At 38.9% G+C, this 16,986-nt stretch overlaps 1 long non-coding RNA gene across 1 annotated transcript in view; it reads left to right on the plus strand.

Moving 5' to 3' along the window:
• The first annotated feature begins 2 nt into the window (after nucleotides 1-2).
• Nucleotides 3-16,986, plus strand: part of LOC147827644 (uncharacterized) — a 46,787-nt gene continuing 29,803 nt past the window's right edge. The window contains exon 1 of the long non-coding RNA XR_015451965.1: nucleotides 3-154. This is a non-coding gene — a long non-coding RNA (uncharacterized LOC147827644). The remainder of the gene's footprint in view (nucleotides 155-16,986) is intronic.

A 16,986-nucleotide genomic window follows, 5' to 3' on the forward strand; every position in this document is an offset into this window, starting at 1 on the left:
CTTCCGGACCCTGCAGTGGCTAATGCCTCTAAGGTCCGCAGCCCCACCCCACCACTTCCTGTGTTTCCTGTATCTACGGGGAAGAAACCTGCAGCTGTGGGCTGTCGCGAACCTGTTGTGAGTGAGGAGTGAATGCTGAATCCTCCAGCCCTGGGTATCTCAGCCTTTTTGCAACTATTGTTATTTTTACTTTTCAATCTTCCACTTCTTCTTTCAGCTCTCTGTTCTGTTCCTTCAGCCAAAGTCCTCATTGTCTCAAGGCTGAGAATTGTAGAGAAAGTTCAAGGAAGGCATTTCAAAAATGGGACACTCCACCTGCATAGAATTAGATTAAACCAAAATAATCGAATTTAACTTTTTGGGGGAACAACTTTTCTACCACAGGAGGCAACAAAGGCTGAAAAACTAACTTTGTTTAAATTATAAAGAAGTTCTGTGTGATGAAACTTCAGTATCATAGTATATTTTTATACACATGCTCACCAAGATGGGGACTTGGACACTCTGTCTCAGTCCCTGGAGTTGGGATCTGCGTACACTAGTACTGAACTTTGGATTTGGAGAATACCTTGTTTTCCTTAGACATTCCCACCTAACTAGGAGATTGAAAAATAAAAATAATAAGAGTTGCAAAAAAGGTGAAGATAGCCAGGACTGGAGGATTCATTATTCACTCCTTTAAGTAGGTATGGTTAAAAAATGCTTCTTGGAGTTTCTTTTTAAATTAAGTGTGTTTCTTGTATGCAGCATATTGTTGGATCTTGCTTCTTGACCCATTCTTCCAGTCTATTTCTTTTGATTGGTGAATTAAGACCCTTAACATTGGTGATTATTACTGATATGTATTGACATCCTTGTCATGACTTTTTCTTTTTGTTGGATTCTCCCCCTTTACATTTAATTTCTTGTCTTGCCTGATGGATTCATTCTGCTGGGCTTCCTGGGGTTGTGATCCTCGTTGTCTTTTCCTAGGATATTGTCTAAAATATTTTGGAGTACTGGTTTGGTATTCATGAAGTTCCTAAGGTCCTCTTTGTCATGAAAGTATCTTGTTTCTCCATCAATTTTGAAAGATAGTTTTGTGGGCTCATCAATCTGGGTTGGAGGCTGTTTTCCTTTAGGGCTTGAAATATGTCACTCTATGCTCTTCTTGCCTTGTAGGTTTGTGTTGAGAAGTCTGCTGTGATATGCTTTCTATATCCTTTTAAATTCTGTAAAATCTGTGCTAATGTCCTTTAAATCTTGATATTGTAATTTTAAAAATGTGTAATTGATATTATGTAATAGGAAGAAAAGGTCTAAAGGAGTAGGGGAAAGGAGTAGGAGGGAGTAGGAAGGGCAGGGGAAAGGAAAGAAGGGAAAAGAAAAAAATATGAGAAAAGGAAAATGGAAACAAAGTCGTAAATAGGGAAGGAGGGTGAGCAGGGGAATGGGGAAAAAATAAGAACCAAGATACATCATGTAAAAGTACAAGATCTCAATGATGAATGTAACTATTTTATGCCTAAAATGTACCAATAAACTTAATGGGGAAAAAAAATGCTTCTTGGAGCTGGGGATTTGGCTCAGTGGTTCCACTGCCTGCCTTGCAAGCACAAGGTCCTGAGTTTGATCCCTGGTACCAAAAAAAAAAGCAAATGACTGCTATCATGAAATCAACCAATAACAAATGCTATCGGGGTTGTGGGGAAAGAGGAACCCTGCTCCACTGCTGGTGGGAGTGTAGACTGGTGCAACCATTGTGGAAATCAGTATGGAGATACCTCAAAGAACTAGGACTGGAAGTCCCATTTGACCCAGCTGTTCCCCTGCTGGGTATCTTCCCAAAAGAATTAAAAGAATCATACCATAGCAATATATGTGCACTCATGTTCATAGCAGCACAATTCATGATAGCTAAAACTTGGCAACAACCCAATTGCTCATCAGCTGGAGACTGGATAAAGAAAATGTGTTTTTAAAAAATAAAATGGAGTACTATTCAGCCAAAAAAAAGAGAACTTAGAGACATTTATACCTAAAGGGATGCACACTGAGGTGATATTCTTAAGTGAAATAAATAGGACACACATGTGTAAATACCAAATAGTTTCTCTAGTGTGAGAAACTGAAAGTGTAAATAAGAACTGAAAGGTACAATAGATAATGTGAAATAGGAAGAAAAGGACCAAAAGAGAAGGGGAAGTGTTAGGGGTAGGGAAGGGGAAGTGTTAGGGGTAGGGAAGGGGAAGTGTTAGGGGTAGGGAAAAGAAAGAAGGGAATGGAATTAATATGAGAAAATGAAAAAATGGAAACAAAGTCTTTGTAAATAGGGAGGGATAGAGGGATTGAAAGGAGGGCAGGGGAAAGGGGAAAAAATAAGAACCAAGATGGATTATTGAAAGGTACAAATTTCCAGTGATGAATGTCATTATATTGTATACCTAAATTGTACCAATAAAATTAATTAAAAAAATGCTTCTTGGAAATAATTTTAATTTTTAATACTGAGAAAACTCTTATGGCTATGTCAGTTAGTGATGAGAGCTACTTTATAGGAATAAAGGAAGGATTTTTCATTTGTGCAAGTCTTTACCGGCTAATTTTTAGGTGGAACGTCTGTTCTTCCTTATGAAGTATGAGACTACAGTTCTTCAAATGACAGTGACTAGCTCTCAGGTCGATCTTCAGTGCTTCTTACCTAGATCATTAGCGTAAAGCACTCTACACTAAACATTAGAATTGGCACCTTATTGTTGTGTGCTTTAATCCTCTTGATTCAGTCATAGCTAGTATTTTTCTTAACCCTAAACCCATCACATTTAGCCTTTCATCCCCTGCCCCAGTCTTCTAAGTATTTTTGTGTCCATCCAAATAATGCTAAAGATACATGTGAGATATTTTGGCCTTCAAGATATTACTATGAATTTCATATAAGCAAGGTTATATCAGTCAATAGGATGCTTGATGCACAACAGACAATAGTTCGTTATTAACTACATGCACATATCACTGACATGTCTCCTGCTGGGTAGGTCAAATTCCTCATATAGTAGACTTGATTACTCATGTATAGTGACAGTTTTTGCCTTGATTTCATGCAGGGCTCATACTTCCAACTCAACTAATGACCATAAACATGTGACTTGCTGCACAAATGGTCTGTGGAAGGGCTAGACCTTTTAAATATATTTCACATTCTCAGCCATTCTATTGCATATCATTTGCACCCCACAATGAGGATTACAAACCTCATGCAGGAATTGCTCCTTCAAATTGATCATGAAAAGAGACAAAACCTAGACCTGAGTCTAACCCAAAATGTAAAGCATAACTTCTGCATCCAACTTGAGTGACATGAGTAAGAAATATGCCTTAGTCTTTACAATCTATTCACATATTTTGAGGGTTGTTGTGCAGGAAATGTTATTGCAGTAAAAGCTGGTAGAATCTTCCTTGCCTCTCCTCCAAGTATTCATCAAGTCAGTCTTTCTGGGTGGTGAGATCCTTAGTCCTGCTTTTCCTCACTTTGGCAAGTTTCTGGAATATTGTACAGAATGTCCATATGAGGCAAAGGTGAGGAGAATGAAGCAAATCCCTGAGCACCAGTAGTTGAGGTTCTGTTAAGAAAGAAGATATGACAAGATACCAATCAAAGGGTATCTGGAAAACTTCTGGATGCAGACAGAGAGCAGCATGCCCACAAATGAAGTTTGGCTATTGTGTATGCAGTTGTGGATTTATGTGCTAATTATCCTAATTTGATCATTACATATTGTATACATGTTATTGAATTATCACACCAAACCCCATAATGTAAAATAAAATAATTATAATTAATAAAATTAAAGTAAATTTGAAACATCAAAATAAAATAAATTACAGGCATAAAAATGTATTTCTAGTGTTCATTGTTTAGACATGTTTGGGCATAGGAAGCACATTGTGGCTGTTGTCATGTCTTTTCCTTTGTTTTCTGGGCAAGGAGAGATAAGATGACACAGTATCTGTCTTCCACATGCTTTTGTAATTACAAGTAGACTTAGGGGTTTTTTTTATGAGAAACAGAAAAACCCTAGGAAATTGCTTCAACTCCACTCAGTTGACTTATGATGCTCCCATCCAAACTGACCAGCATTTAGGTCACAAGGGGCCCAGCTGTCCAGGAGGTTGCCCAACCTCTCAGGACTGGCCAAACCTGAAGGATGACATCAATTCCTCCCAACTGAGAAGTGCTGGTATTTTAATTTTCCTGCTTATTTTTCTTTTTTTGGCAGAATTCATATCTTTATTTCTCCCCTTTCTCTTCTTTTCTTTTGTACTCTTCTTCTCCCCATAATGCCTGTTTCTCCTGCTCCTTGGGGTATTTACAAAACTTGTTCAATCAGAAACTGCTTAGAGATTATTCCACACACTGTTTTGCTGGTTTTCACAGGTGCATTGTTTCCAAACAAATAGACAGAAGTAAGATCATTAAATATAAACAAATTATTATTCCTCCTGAAAGCTATTTCTGTTTTAGAAAGCATTGTAAGTTGGAGAATGATTTAAAGTACACATTGGAAAACCATTTTGCATTATCTACTAAGGAACAAATGTATTCTTTTTTTTCCCATTTAGTTTATTGGTACATTTTAGGTATACAATACAGTTACGTTCATCATTGGGATCTTGTACCTTTGATATATCTTGGTTCTTATTTTTTCCCCATTCCCCTTCCCTCCCTTCACCCCCTCCACCCTTCCCTATTTACAAAGACTTTGTTTCCATGTTTTTCCTTTTCTCATATTTTTCTTTTCCCTTCTTTCCTTTCTCCTACCCCTCAAACTGCCCCTATACCTTTAAACATTTTCTTCCTATTTCACAATATCAATTACACATTTTGATTCTTATTTACACTTTTAGTTTTTCACACCGAATAGAGAAACTATTCGGTATTTACACATGTGTCCTATTAATTTCACTTAAGAGCATGGCCTCAATGCGAATCCATTTAGATATAAATGTCTCTAGTTTCTCATTCTTTATGGCTGAGCAGTACTCCATTTTATAAAAAAAAAAACCCACATCTTCTTTATCCAGTTTCCAGTTGATGGGCACTTGGGCTGTTTTCAAGTTTTAGCTATTACAAACTGTGCCGGTATAAACATGGGTGTGCATATATCACTATGGTATGATTCTTTTAATTCTTTTGGGAAGATACCCAGCAGGAGAATAGCTGGGTCAAATGGGACTTTCAATCCTAGTTGTTTGAGGTATCTCCATACTGATTTCCACAGTGGTTGCACCAGTCTGCACTCCCACCAGCAATGGAGAAGGGTTCCTTTCTCCCCACAACCCCGCCAGCACTTGTTATTGGTTGATTTCATGATAGCAGCCATTCTTTCTGGGGTGAGGTGGAAGCTTAGCATTTTTTTCATCTGCATCTCTCGAATGACCAGTGATGTCGAACATTTTTTCATACGTGTATTTGCTGCTTTTACTTCTTTGTCTGAGAAATGTCTGTTCATTTCAGATGCGTATTTTTGAATTGGGTCTTTATATTTGGAGCATCTGATTTTTTTGGAATTCTTTATATATTCTAGATAGTGGACCTTTGTCTGAGGAACAGCTGGTAAAAAAATTTTTCCCACATTCTAGGTTGTCTCTTAGTTCTGTTGGTGGTTTCTCTTGCGGGGCAGAAGCTTTTTAATAAGATGAGATCCCAGTTGTTGATTCTTTGTGCTACTTCCTGTGCTACTGAGGATTTGGAACAAATATATTCTTTGATTTGGCTACATGTTTCCTAAATATACATCTGATGAAAATGTGTTTATGTGTGCAGAAAATTATACAGAATAATTATAGCAATTATAAAAGGAGTATTTACAGTAGCTCCAAATGAAAATATCCCAACTGTCCATCCACCATTAATAGGTAATCAAGGTGAATATTTGTTAAACAGAAAAATTTATGGTAATAAACATTACTAATCTCTAGTTGCACCAAACATAAGTAAACATCACAATCATCATGATGAGCAAAAGGAATGGGACACAGAACAATACACATTGTGTGATTCCATTTACATGAGGTTTATAAACAGACAAACCCAGTGTCTAATATAAAAAAGATTGCCTCTGCTGTGTCTTGATCATATATAGAATTTGGAGTCTCTTCTGGAGTCACAGGATAATTTAAAATAAGATTCCTACATGGACAGTCAGAATTAGATATTCAGATCCTACAATTGCCAGTCTGTGTCTCTTTAACCCTAACCTAAGAATAGTTGGCAAGGGCTCACCAGTTGCGCTTCTTTCTTCTTACTGTCTCTCTCTTTTTCACCCCACCAGCTTCCTGTTATTGTAATGATGAGAAATAAGGTTACTCCCAGATTTTCTTCTGAACCAAATTCCAGTGTTTATTTTAGGAAACAAACTGAAACTATGTGAGCAGATTGAAAGTGAAAGCAAGACAAGGCTGCTTGGAAAGAGGAGCATTTCTAGGAAATCAGTGGATTTTTCTTCTCACCGGTAGAATTCGTGTTTATATCAGGCCACTAAAAGATAGCTCCAGGGACAAGTAAAGTTTTTGGTGAACTTTATATGTACAAGAACTGAATTTTCTATCAAGCTTCTTTCCAGAGAAAGTTAATTTCTTGTCTGAAGCAAATTTAGAAATATTGGTTAATAATGATTTAATTTCAGGTATATTTACTGGGATTTTATTTATGAAAAATACTTGATGAGACCATAAAAGCATATATACGCCAAGACTTACAGGATTACTAGCACAGTGAATGAATTGGTGGTTATTTTTAATTTTGGGGGTTTTTTTTTGTGGTGTAAGAAGAGTTTCTTTTTTTTTTTTTTGTATTAAATTCTTTTATTGGTACATTGTAGGTATACAACACAATTACACTTCTCATTGGGAATTGTACCTTTATATAATGCATCTTGGTTCTTATTTTTTCCCCATTCCTAGCCCTCCCTTCACGCCCTCCACCCTTCCCTATTTACAAAGACTTTATTTCTATTTTTTCCATTTCTCATCATGTTTTCCTTTCCCTTCTTTCCTTTCCCCTGCCCCTCCCACTACCCCTACCCCTTTGGACCTTTTCTTCCTATTTTACATTATCGATCATTCATTCTAATCATTGGTACATTTTAGGTATACAATATAATGACATTCATCATTGGAAATTTGCACCTTTACATAGTCTCTCTTGGTTCTTGTTTTTCACCTTTGCCCAGCCCTCCCTTCAACCCCTCCAGTCCTCCCTATTTACAAAGATTTTGTTCGTATTTTTCCATTTTCTCATATTAATCCCATTCCCTTCTATCCTTTCCCCTAGCCCTCCCACTTCCTTCCCCTTTGCCCCTTTTCTTCCTATTTCACATTATCTATTATACATTTAGTCCTTATTTACACTTTCAGTTTCTCACACCAGAGAAACTATTCGGTATTTACACATCTGTGTCCTATTTATTTCACTTAAGAGTATTGCCTCAATGTGCATCCACTTAGCTATAAATGTCTCTAATTTCTCATTTTTTATGGCTGAGTAGTACTCCATTTTATAAAAAAAACACATTTTCTTTATCCAGTCTCCAGTTGATGGGCATTTGGGCTGTTTCCAAGTTTTAGCTATTACAAACTGTGCTGCTATGAACATGGGTGCACATATATCATTGTGGTATGATTCTTTTAATTCTTTGGGGAAGAACCCCAGCAGTGGAATAGCGGGGTCAAATGGGATTTCCAGTCCTAGTTCTTTGAGGTATCTCCATACTGATTTCCACAGGGGTTGCGCCAGTCTACACTCCCACCAGCAGTGGAGCAGGGTTCCTCTTTCCCCACAGCCCAGCCAGCATTTGTTAGTGGTTGATTTCATGATAGCAGCCATTCTTTCTGGAGTGAAGTGGAATCTCAGCGCTGTTTTCATCTGCATCTCTCGCATGACCAGTGATGTTGAACATTTTTTCATGTATTTATTTGCTATTTCTACTTCTTTGTGTGAGAAATGGCTGTTCATTTCAGATGCCCATTTTTGGATTGGGTCTTTAAATTTGGGAGGTCTGATCTTTTTAAGTTCTTTATAGATTCGAGATAGTAGACCTTTGTCTGAGGAAGAGCAGGTGAAGAATTTTTCCCACATTGTGGGTTGTCTCTTCACCCTGCTGGTGGTTTCTCTTGCTGTGCAGAAGCCTTTTAATAAGAAGAGATCCCATTTGTTGATTGTTTGTGCTAGTTCACGGGCAACTGAGGTTTTGTTCATAAAATCTTTTCCTACACTGATGTCTTCAAGGGTTTTACCTAACCTCTGTTCCAACTGGTTCACAGTTTCTATTTTAATATTTAGATCTTTAATCCATTTTGATTTTAGTTTAGTGAATGGTGAGAGATACAGGTTTAGTTTGAATCTTTGGCAAGTTGAAGCCCAATTTTTCCAGCACCATTTATTAAAGAGGCTATCTTTCCTCCAGTGAGGGTGTTTGGCTCCTTTGTCGAAGATGAGATGGCTGAGTGTGTCTGGTGTTGTTTCTGCATCTTCTAATCTGTTCCACTGGTCCTCAAGCCTGTTTCTTTGCCAGTACCATGCTGTTTTTATCACAGTAGCTTTGTAGTAGAGTTGCAGGTTGGGGATTGTGATAACCCCCTCCATGTCTCTGTTACCTAGAATTGCTTTTGCTATTCTGGGTCTCTTCTTATTCCAAATGAATTTTTGGATTGTTTTCTCGAGGTCTATGAAGTATGGTGCTGGGATCTCAATTGGAATTGCATTAAATCTATATAGCAGTTTTGGAAGTATGACCATTTTCACTATATTAATCCTTCCTACCCAGGAGCAGGGGATATCTGTCCATTTCTTGATATCATCTTCAATCTCTCTTTTCAGAGTGCCATAGTTTTCAGAGAAGAGGTCTTTGATTTCTTTCATTAGGTTGATTCCTAGGTATTTCAGTTTTTTGGATGCTATTGTGAAAGGAATTATTTGCCCTATTTCTCTCTCAGTGAGTCTGTCATTGGTGTAGAGGAAAGCTATTGATTTTTTGTGTGTTGACCTTGTAACCAGCTACTTGACTGAATTTGGTTATTAAGTCTAGAAGACTTTTGGTGGAGCTCTTGGGGTCTTCTATATAGAGTATCATGTCATCTGCAAATAATCACAATTTGACTTCTTCATTTCCTATCTTTATTCCTTTTATTTCTTTCTCTTGTCTAATTGCCATGGCTAATGTTTCCAGAACTATATTGAACAAGAGTGGTGATAGTGGACATCCTTGTCTTGCTCCTGATTTTAGTGTGAAGGATTTCAGTTTTTGACCATTTGGTGTGATATTGGCTGTTGGTTTTTCATAGATGGCTTCTATCAGTTTGAGGTAGAGACCATCTATTCCAATTTTTTGTAGGGTTTTTATCATAAATGCATGTTGGATTTTGTCAAATGCTTTTTCTGCATCTATGGAGATAATCATATGGTTTTTTTCCTTGGCTCTATTGATATAGTGTATTACATTAATTGATTTTCGTATATTGAACCATCTCTGCATCCCTGGGATGAATCCCACTTGATCAGGGTGTATGATCTTCTTGATGATCTTCTGCATTCTGTTTGCCATTATCTTATTGAGGATTTTTGCATCTATGTTCATTAGTGAGATTGGCCTATAGTTCTCTTTTTTGGTTGGGTCTTTCTCTGCTTTGGGGATCAAGGTGATGCTTGCTTCCAGGAATGAATTTGGGAGTATCGCTTCCCTTTCAATTTCATTGAAGAGTTTAAACAGTAGTGGCAGCAGTTCCTCTCTAAATGTCTTGTAGAATTCAGCAGTGAAGCCTTCACGGCCTGGGCTTTTCTTAGTTGACAAGTTTTTAATTACGTTTTCAATTTCATTGGTTGATATTGGGTTGTTCAGAATTTTTAGGTCTTCTTCGTTCAACTTTGGTAATTCATATGTATCTAGGAATCTGTCCATTTCTTCTGTGTTGTCTCTCTTATTGGCGTATAGGTTCTGGAAGTAGGTATTGATGATCCTCTGGATTTCTGCTGGGTCTGTTGTCATTTCACCCTTTCCATTCCTAATTGCATGGATTTGGGCCTTTTCTTTCCTTTTTCTTTTTTAAAGGTTTATCAATTTTGTTGATTTTTTCGAAGAACCAACTCTTGGCTTCATTGATTTTTTGTATCGTTCTCTTAGTCTCCATTGCCTTGATTTTTCCTCTGATCTTTATAATTTCTTCCCTTGTATGAGCTTTGGGGTTGTCTTGCTCTTCTTTTTCTAGAAGCTTGAGGTTCAGCATCAGGTTGTTAATTGGGCTCATCCTGTTTTCCTAATATGCATATTCACTGCTATGAATTTCCCTCATAAGACTGCTTTCATTGTGTCCCATAGATTCCAATATGTTGTATTATCATTGTCATTTAATTGAAGGAACTGTCTGATTTCTTCTTTAATTTCCTCTGGGACCCATTGGTTATTCAGAAGTGTATTGTTCAATTTCCACGTGCTTATGAAATTTTTTGAGTTTCTTTTGCTATGGATCTCCAATTTCATGGCAGTATGGTCTGATAATATACAGGGGATAACTTCAATTCCTTTGCACTTACTTAAACATGTTCTATGTGTGAGTACATGGTCTATTTTGGAGAATGACCCATGTGCAGCTGAGAAGAATGTGTATTCTGATTTTGTGGGGTGGAAGACTCTGTAAACATCTGTTAAGTTCATGTGTTCAAGAGTTCAATTGAGTTCTAGTATTTCATTACTTATTTTTAGTCTAGTTGATCTATCTATTTGTGACAGTGGGGTGTTGAGGTCCCCCACTACAATTGTATTAGTGCATATATGGCTTTTCATGTCCATTAGTATTTGTTTTATATAGTTGGGTGCACTAGTGTTTGGTGCATAGATATTTATGATTGTCATCTCTTCCTCTTGGATTGTTCCATTTACAAGGATGTAGTGTCCTTCTTCATCTCTCTTAATCAGTGTTGGTTTGAAATCTACTTGATCTGCCAAGAGGATAGCTACTCCTGCTTTTTTTTTGGTTCCTGTCGCATGGAGTATTGTTTTCCACCCTTTCACTTTCAGTCTATGAGTTTCCTTTTGAATTAAGTGTGTTTCTTATATGCAGCATATTGTTGGATTTTGCCTCTTGACCCATTCTGCCAGTCTATTTCTTTTGATTGGTGAGTTGAGACCATTAACGTTGATGGTTATAACTGAAACGTATTGACTTGTCATTGCCATGACTTTTTCCTTTTGTTGTGTTCTCCCCCTTTCCATTTAATTTCTTGTCATGCCAGATGGGTTCATTCTGGTTTGCTTCCTGGGGTTGTGATCCTCAATGTCTGTTCCTAGGATATTGTGTAAAATTCTTTGGAGTGCTGGTTTGGTATTCACGAAGTTCCTAAGGTGCTCTTTGTCATGAAAGTATCTTATTTCTCCATCCATTTTGAAAGATAGTTTTGCAGGGTGCATCGATCTGGGTTGGAGGCTGTTTTCTTTGAGGGCTTGGAATATGTCACTCCAAGCTCTTCTTGCCTTGATGGTTTGTGTTGAGAAGTCTGCTGTGATTCTGATGGGCTTTCCTTTGTATGTGATTTGTTTCTTTTCTCTGACTGCTTGGAGAACTTTGTTCTTCTGTTGTGTTTCTGGAATCTTAACAATTATATGCCTATGTGTAGATTTTTTTTGATCAAGGCTATTTGGAGTCCTATATGTCTCACTTATCTGTATGTCAAGCTCTTTCCCCCTGCTTGGGAAGTTTTCTGCCATTATTTCTGTGAAGAGATTTTTTCATGTCATCTGCACTCTCTCCTGTTTCTTCATTGAGCCCAATGAGTCTTATGTTATTCTTCTTTGCATCATCTAGCAGCTGCTGGACTGATTTCTCATGTTCCCTTATAATTTTGAAGCAATTTTTCTTTTCCTGGTCACTAATTGCAATCTTATCTTCTATATCTGAAATTCTGTCCTCACTCTGGCTCATTCTGCTGTGTAGACTTTCAATGGAGCTTTTCATGTCCTGGAAATCTATTTGCATCTGTTTTATGGATTCCATTTGTTTCTTATGTTGGGATTCCATCATGTTCCTGAGCTCCTCTCTAGATTTATTAATTATGTCTTGCACATAGGGCACAATTTCTCCTGTTATCTGAGAAATTATTTCTGATTTCATTTTTTCCAGATCCCCTTTTGTTGCCAGTTCAGTGGGTCCAGGTGGTTGAGTATCAGAGTGTTCCATCTCATTTCCCTTTGGGGTTGCTGTAGGTGATCTGGAAGTCTGGTTTTGAGACTTATTTATGTGTTTTCTCATTTCGACTGGGGCGGGGGGCTGTTAGCGCCTGCACAGATTACCTCCTCTGAGCTGGGAGAGGTGGGACAGGGGCCGGGAGCAGCGTTAGGGATGGTGACCCAAAAGCCCTTTCCTGTGGGCTGGGAGCAGCCAGAGGGATGGTGGCCGGTAAATCCCTTCCTCTGGGCCAGGAGCAGCGAGACAGAAGGTGGCCCAAAAGCCCTTTCCTCTGGGCTGGGAGCAGCGGGAGGGATGGTGGCCCAGAAGCCCCTTCCTCTGGACCAGGAGCAGTGGGACGACGGCTCAGAAGCCCCTACCTCTGGGCCGGGAACAGTGGGACTCAGTACCTTGGTCTCGTGGTCTGGTGTCCTCTGCACCTTGGTAATGTGGAATCAGGTGGCTGCCTGTCTGCAGTGGGGTGATTCGGTGTCTTCCGCGCCACTGGGGACCTCGGCAGGGTGTGGGCAGACCTGCCTGTCTGCAGCGGGCTGATTCGGCGTCTTCCAGAAGAGTTTCTTTTCAATGAATAGGAATTGTTTGTACAATGTAATCATACAGATACACATGGATAATATAAAGCATTTTCCATTTTACAAAGGAAATTATTTTAAGAAACAATTTCTGGGTAACCTCTATATATTGGGTACTTATTTTCAACTGGTCACTTATTGTTAGACATTTATTTATAAGCAATAGCTATGTACATATTAGGATTAGATTGGGTATAGATAATTTATTTATATATGAGTAGTTTAGATTGGAGAGGCTGCTTAGAATAAGGAACTGTATGGGCTTCAACAGAAACAGTCTTCTAATAATCACTGCAGTCAAGAAAGGTACATTGTTGGGCTACCAAATTAGATAAAACTGGATGACAATAGGGGGGTTATAATTAGGACAAATTTTAATTTTATTTGTGTAGCAGTTTATATAAATATTTTACAATTAGCCATGTGCTATATGTTTAGATGCTGAGCCCTTTTTGTAATAAGCATGTGGATCGCTCTATTCAGGAAGAATTACCTTAAGGGTTAGAAACACTGGCTTCTGAGTCAGTAACAAAGTCATTGCTAATTGATGGAAGAGTGGGTAGAAGGTGAGTGAAGTTTAGAGTATGAGGTGGGTGAGCAGGGAGAGCAGGACAGGATACACTTCTATGAACAAGGCATGGGGAGTAGGCCTGGTAGCACATGCCAGCTGTGCCCTGTTCCAGTGCTAAAACCTGCTGCCCTCCTCCCCACTACAGAGGGGTTCTGTCCCTAAAATCACTGCAAGGCCAGCATTCCTGCCACAGAAACCCCCTGTTCCTATGCCCAAATGTTTCAAAGGGAAGGCACTCCCACGACTTCACATGGATTCTTTAAAAATTCTTATCTGCTTGCTATTATGCAGGCACACATATGTGCAATACAATATGCAACACAATTTAATTTGAGCATTTTCTTATTGTAACAAAAAACCTGGTATGGAATTTTGACTTCAAGGATCTAGGCTCCCTCTTATGTAACCACCAAGGGCTACATAAAACTGGACATGTGACAATGGGCCACTTAGCTTCTTCACTAGGATACAAAGAACCAAGGTGAAAAGCCAGAGAGACCCTATGGGTGGCTGTCAGGGACAGTGTGAAACCAAATGCACGGTGATTCAAGAACCTCAGAAAGCCCAGTTGGTGCCATCAGGGCTTAGCTCAAGGGAATTTCTTTGTGTGTTTTATTTTCTCTCTATTTCTGTGTTGTTGTTGTGGATCAAACTTAGGGCCTTGCTCATGCCAAACAAGTGCTCTATTACTGAATTACAACCCTACTGCATCCCAGCAGGATTGTAAGTCAGCCCCAGTCGTGTGAAGAATCAGGTATAGGCATACAAGAACATAGGTATCATATAAGTTCCCTGAAAAGAAATTCTGAAACAAGATGAAGGCATACTCTATATAATGATAAGACCTCAAGCCAGGAATAAAAAAGTGAGTCAAAATAAAGAGCAAAATAAAAGACAGATAATAAGAAGTAGGGAGATAGATCTTTCTCAAATGGAAAGGGGATCAAGAGATAGGGGAGAGGAGGGAAAAGAGATGAAAAAAGGAATTAAGATGTGCTATGTACGTGCACCAACTCCATGCAAGGATTGTAAACATTATGTATTACAAACATGGACTAACAAAAACTATCAGGAAAATCTCCCCATGTTGGTCTCAACAGACTTAACTCATATATATATAGATATCCTGAAATCCTAGCCCTGGCCCATGGCCTTGTGGACCTAGCTTGTGAATATGAGCAGAAAGTCTGAAGGACAGTTTAGGTGATGAGATCAATAGAAACTAAAAACAATACTTCCTGAAACAGAATTAAGTTGCTTACATTTTCTGAGCAACACCTTGCATTTAGGGATTTAGGGAAGGCAGTTGTGTCCTGAGAATTTGTGGATCCAAATTTGATCAGCAAACTGGTTTAAATGGTGTGTCAGGAGCATTTGCATTGTTTTCAGGTCAGACACATTTGGTGAACATAATGCATTTGGTGAACATTCTGTGTTGGTTATGTTTTCCTCACTGCTGCTATCCACAGACATGGAGGAGCAACAAAGAAAACCTATCTACAGCCTTTTGTTGGTCCTCCTCCTTAGACTGTTTCCCAGTGTTCTTAGAGAGGGTTTTTCCTGACTTTCTTGAAATTTCTAACAAGTGTCTGTTCTGTCCCACCACCCAACAGTACGTTTGCATCATAAATAAGTTCTGGGAGGGCCATTTGAGCTAGTTTGTTTTCTAACACCTAAGATGTTACTTGATGCAAGTGTATCTTTTTTTGTTTTTGGTACCGGGGTCCTTGCGCTTGTGAGGCAGGCGGCGGAACCACTGAGCTAAATCCCAGCCCCGATGCAAGTGTATCTATCTTGAAGGGAGGCAGCTGAGATGCGGGTGAGGGTTGCAAGTGCTCTTCGTGTGTTCTGGGAGATTGACGGGGGAGCAGCTTTCATTGTTGTCCTACTTGTCCCCTTTTCCCAGACCCTCCAAATATGCAGTATGGGAAGCATTTCTCTGGGTGATAACCAGTGAGGCTGATGGGGACTAGCACAGATGCGGTATATGTCATCCCAGGGATTTTAGCTGGGGAACCTGGAAGGGAACTCTGTCGGTCCAAAACCTGCAAGAAAGTAGAACTTTGCCTTTAAGACTAGAGAGGCAAGGAAGAAATAAGAAGTAATCTTAGTGTTGCTGTTCGACCCCCTGTGTGAACGATGTGTATATTCTATCCCTTGTCAGAGTGCATCATTTTCAGGGCCACATTGATCCTCATATAAGATCACGGTTTTATTTCAGCAAGGCATCCTGAACTGAAAGAAGAGCTGTGGTGGAAATGGGAGGCTTACACGATTCTAGCATTTTCATTGCTATTTAAACATGAGCTAAAGATGTTGTCTCATTATTGTCATGGCTGAGAATCTTGGGGGCAGGACCTGTGTGAGTCTAGTTCCTCAGAGAAAACGGGGCAGCAGGTTCAAATGCTTGTGCATGTCCCTTTCGTGTCAGCAAGTAACTTCTGCTTTTGTTCCTAAGTTTGAGTCTTTCATTTTGAGAACCACAGAGCAGCTAATATGGTGAGGATATGTGAAATGATGGCTATTTCATGACAGCATTACTTTTTATTCAGTTAACGTATTTTGAATACCTAGTGTTTATGTGCACTCTATTTCAGGAGCTAAAGATAAATGAAGAATAAGACCAATATCTGGGTTGAAGGGAAGGCAGGGGAGTCGGGTACACAGGCAATTTGCATAATTTTATAAGAAATTCTGTCATGAGAGTGACATCAAGGAGCAGTGGCAGCACAGAGGGAATACCCCACCCAGGTCCAGAACTTAGGAAAGAGGCAATCTTTAAAAGAATTTATCCGTGCAGTTTAGATATACATCATCACAGGGAATTTGTACCTGTACAATATACATCTTACTTCTTTTTTTTCCCATTCCCCTGCTCTCCCTTCAACCCCTCTTCCCCTCCTTACTTGCAAAAGCTTTGTTTCTATTTTTCCTTCTTTTCTCATTTTTTTCTTTTCCCTTCCCCTCTTCTTTGTGTCCCTCCCATTTGAATATTTTCTTCCCATTTCCCAATATCAATTATACATTTTGTTCCTTATTTATACTTTTGATTTCTCACACCAGAGAAACAGTGTGGTATTTAAACGTGTATCCAATTTACTTCACTTAAGAGTATGGTCTCAAGGTGCATCCATTTACCTAGACATGTCTTAAGCTTATCTTTTTTTTTTTTTTTCTGGTACCAGGGATCGAATTCGGGTCCTTGCACTTGCAAGGCAGGCGCCAGAACCACTGAGCTAAATCCCCGGCCCCAAGCTTATCTTTCTGTATGGCAGAGTAATACTTCATTGAATAAAAAAACCACATCTTTATCCATTCATTGGGTGATAGGCATTTCGCTATTACAAATTCTACTGCTATAAACATGGTTGTGCATATATCACTGTTGTATGATACTTTTAATTCTTTCAGGAAGATATCACCAAGGGGAATAGCTGGGTCAAAAATGGAACCTCTAGTTTTAATTTTTTGAGGAATCTCCACACTGGTTTCCACAGTGGTTGCACCAGTTTATACTCCCACCAACAGTGGAGAAGGGTTCCTTTTTCCCCCACAGCTTCACCAGCATTTGCTATTGGTTGATTTCATGATAATAACCATTCTTTCTGGAGAGAGATGGAACCTTAG

This window comes from Heterocephalus glaber, unplaced genomic scaffold, assembly GCF_053883595.1.
Source record: "Heterocephalus glaber isolate CG9 unplaced genomic scaffold, H.glaber_assembly_v1.0 deba00001442, whole genome shotgun sequence".
Taxonomy (NCBI): Eukaryota; Metazoa; Chordata; class Mammalia; order Rodentia; family Bathyergidae; genus Heterocephalus; species Heterocephalus glaber.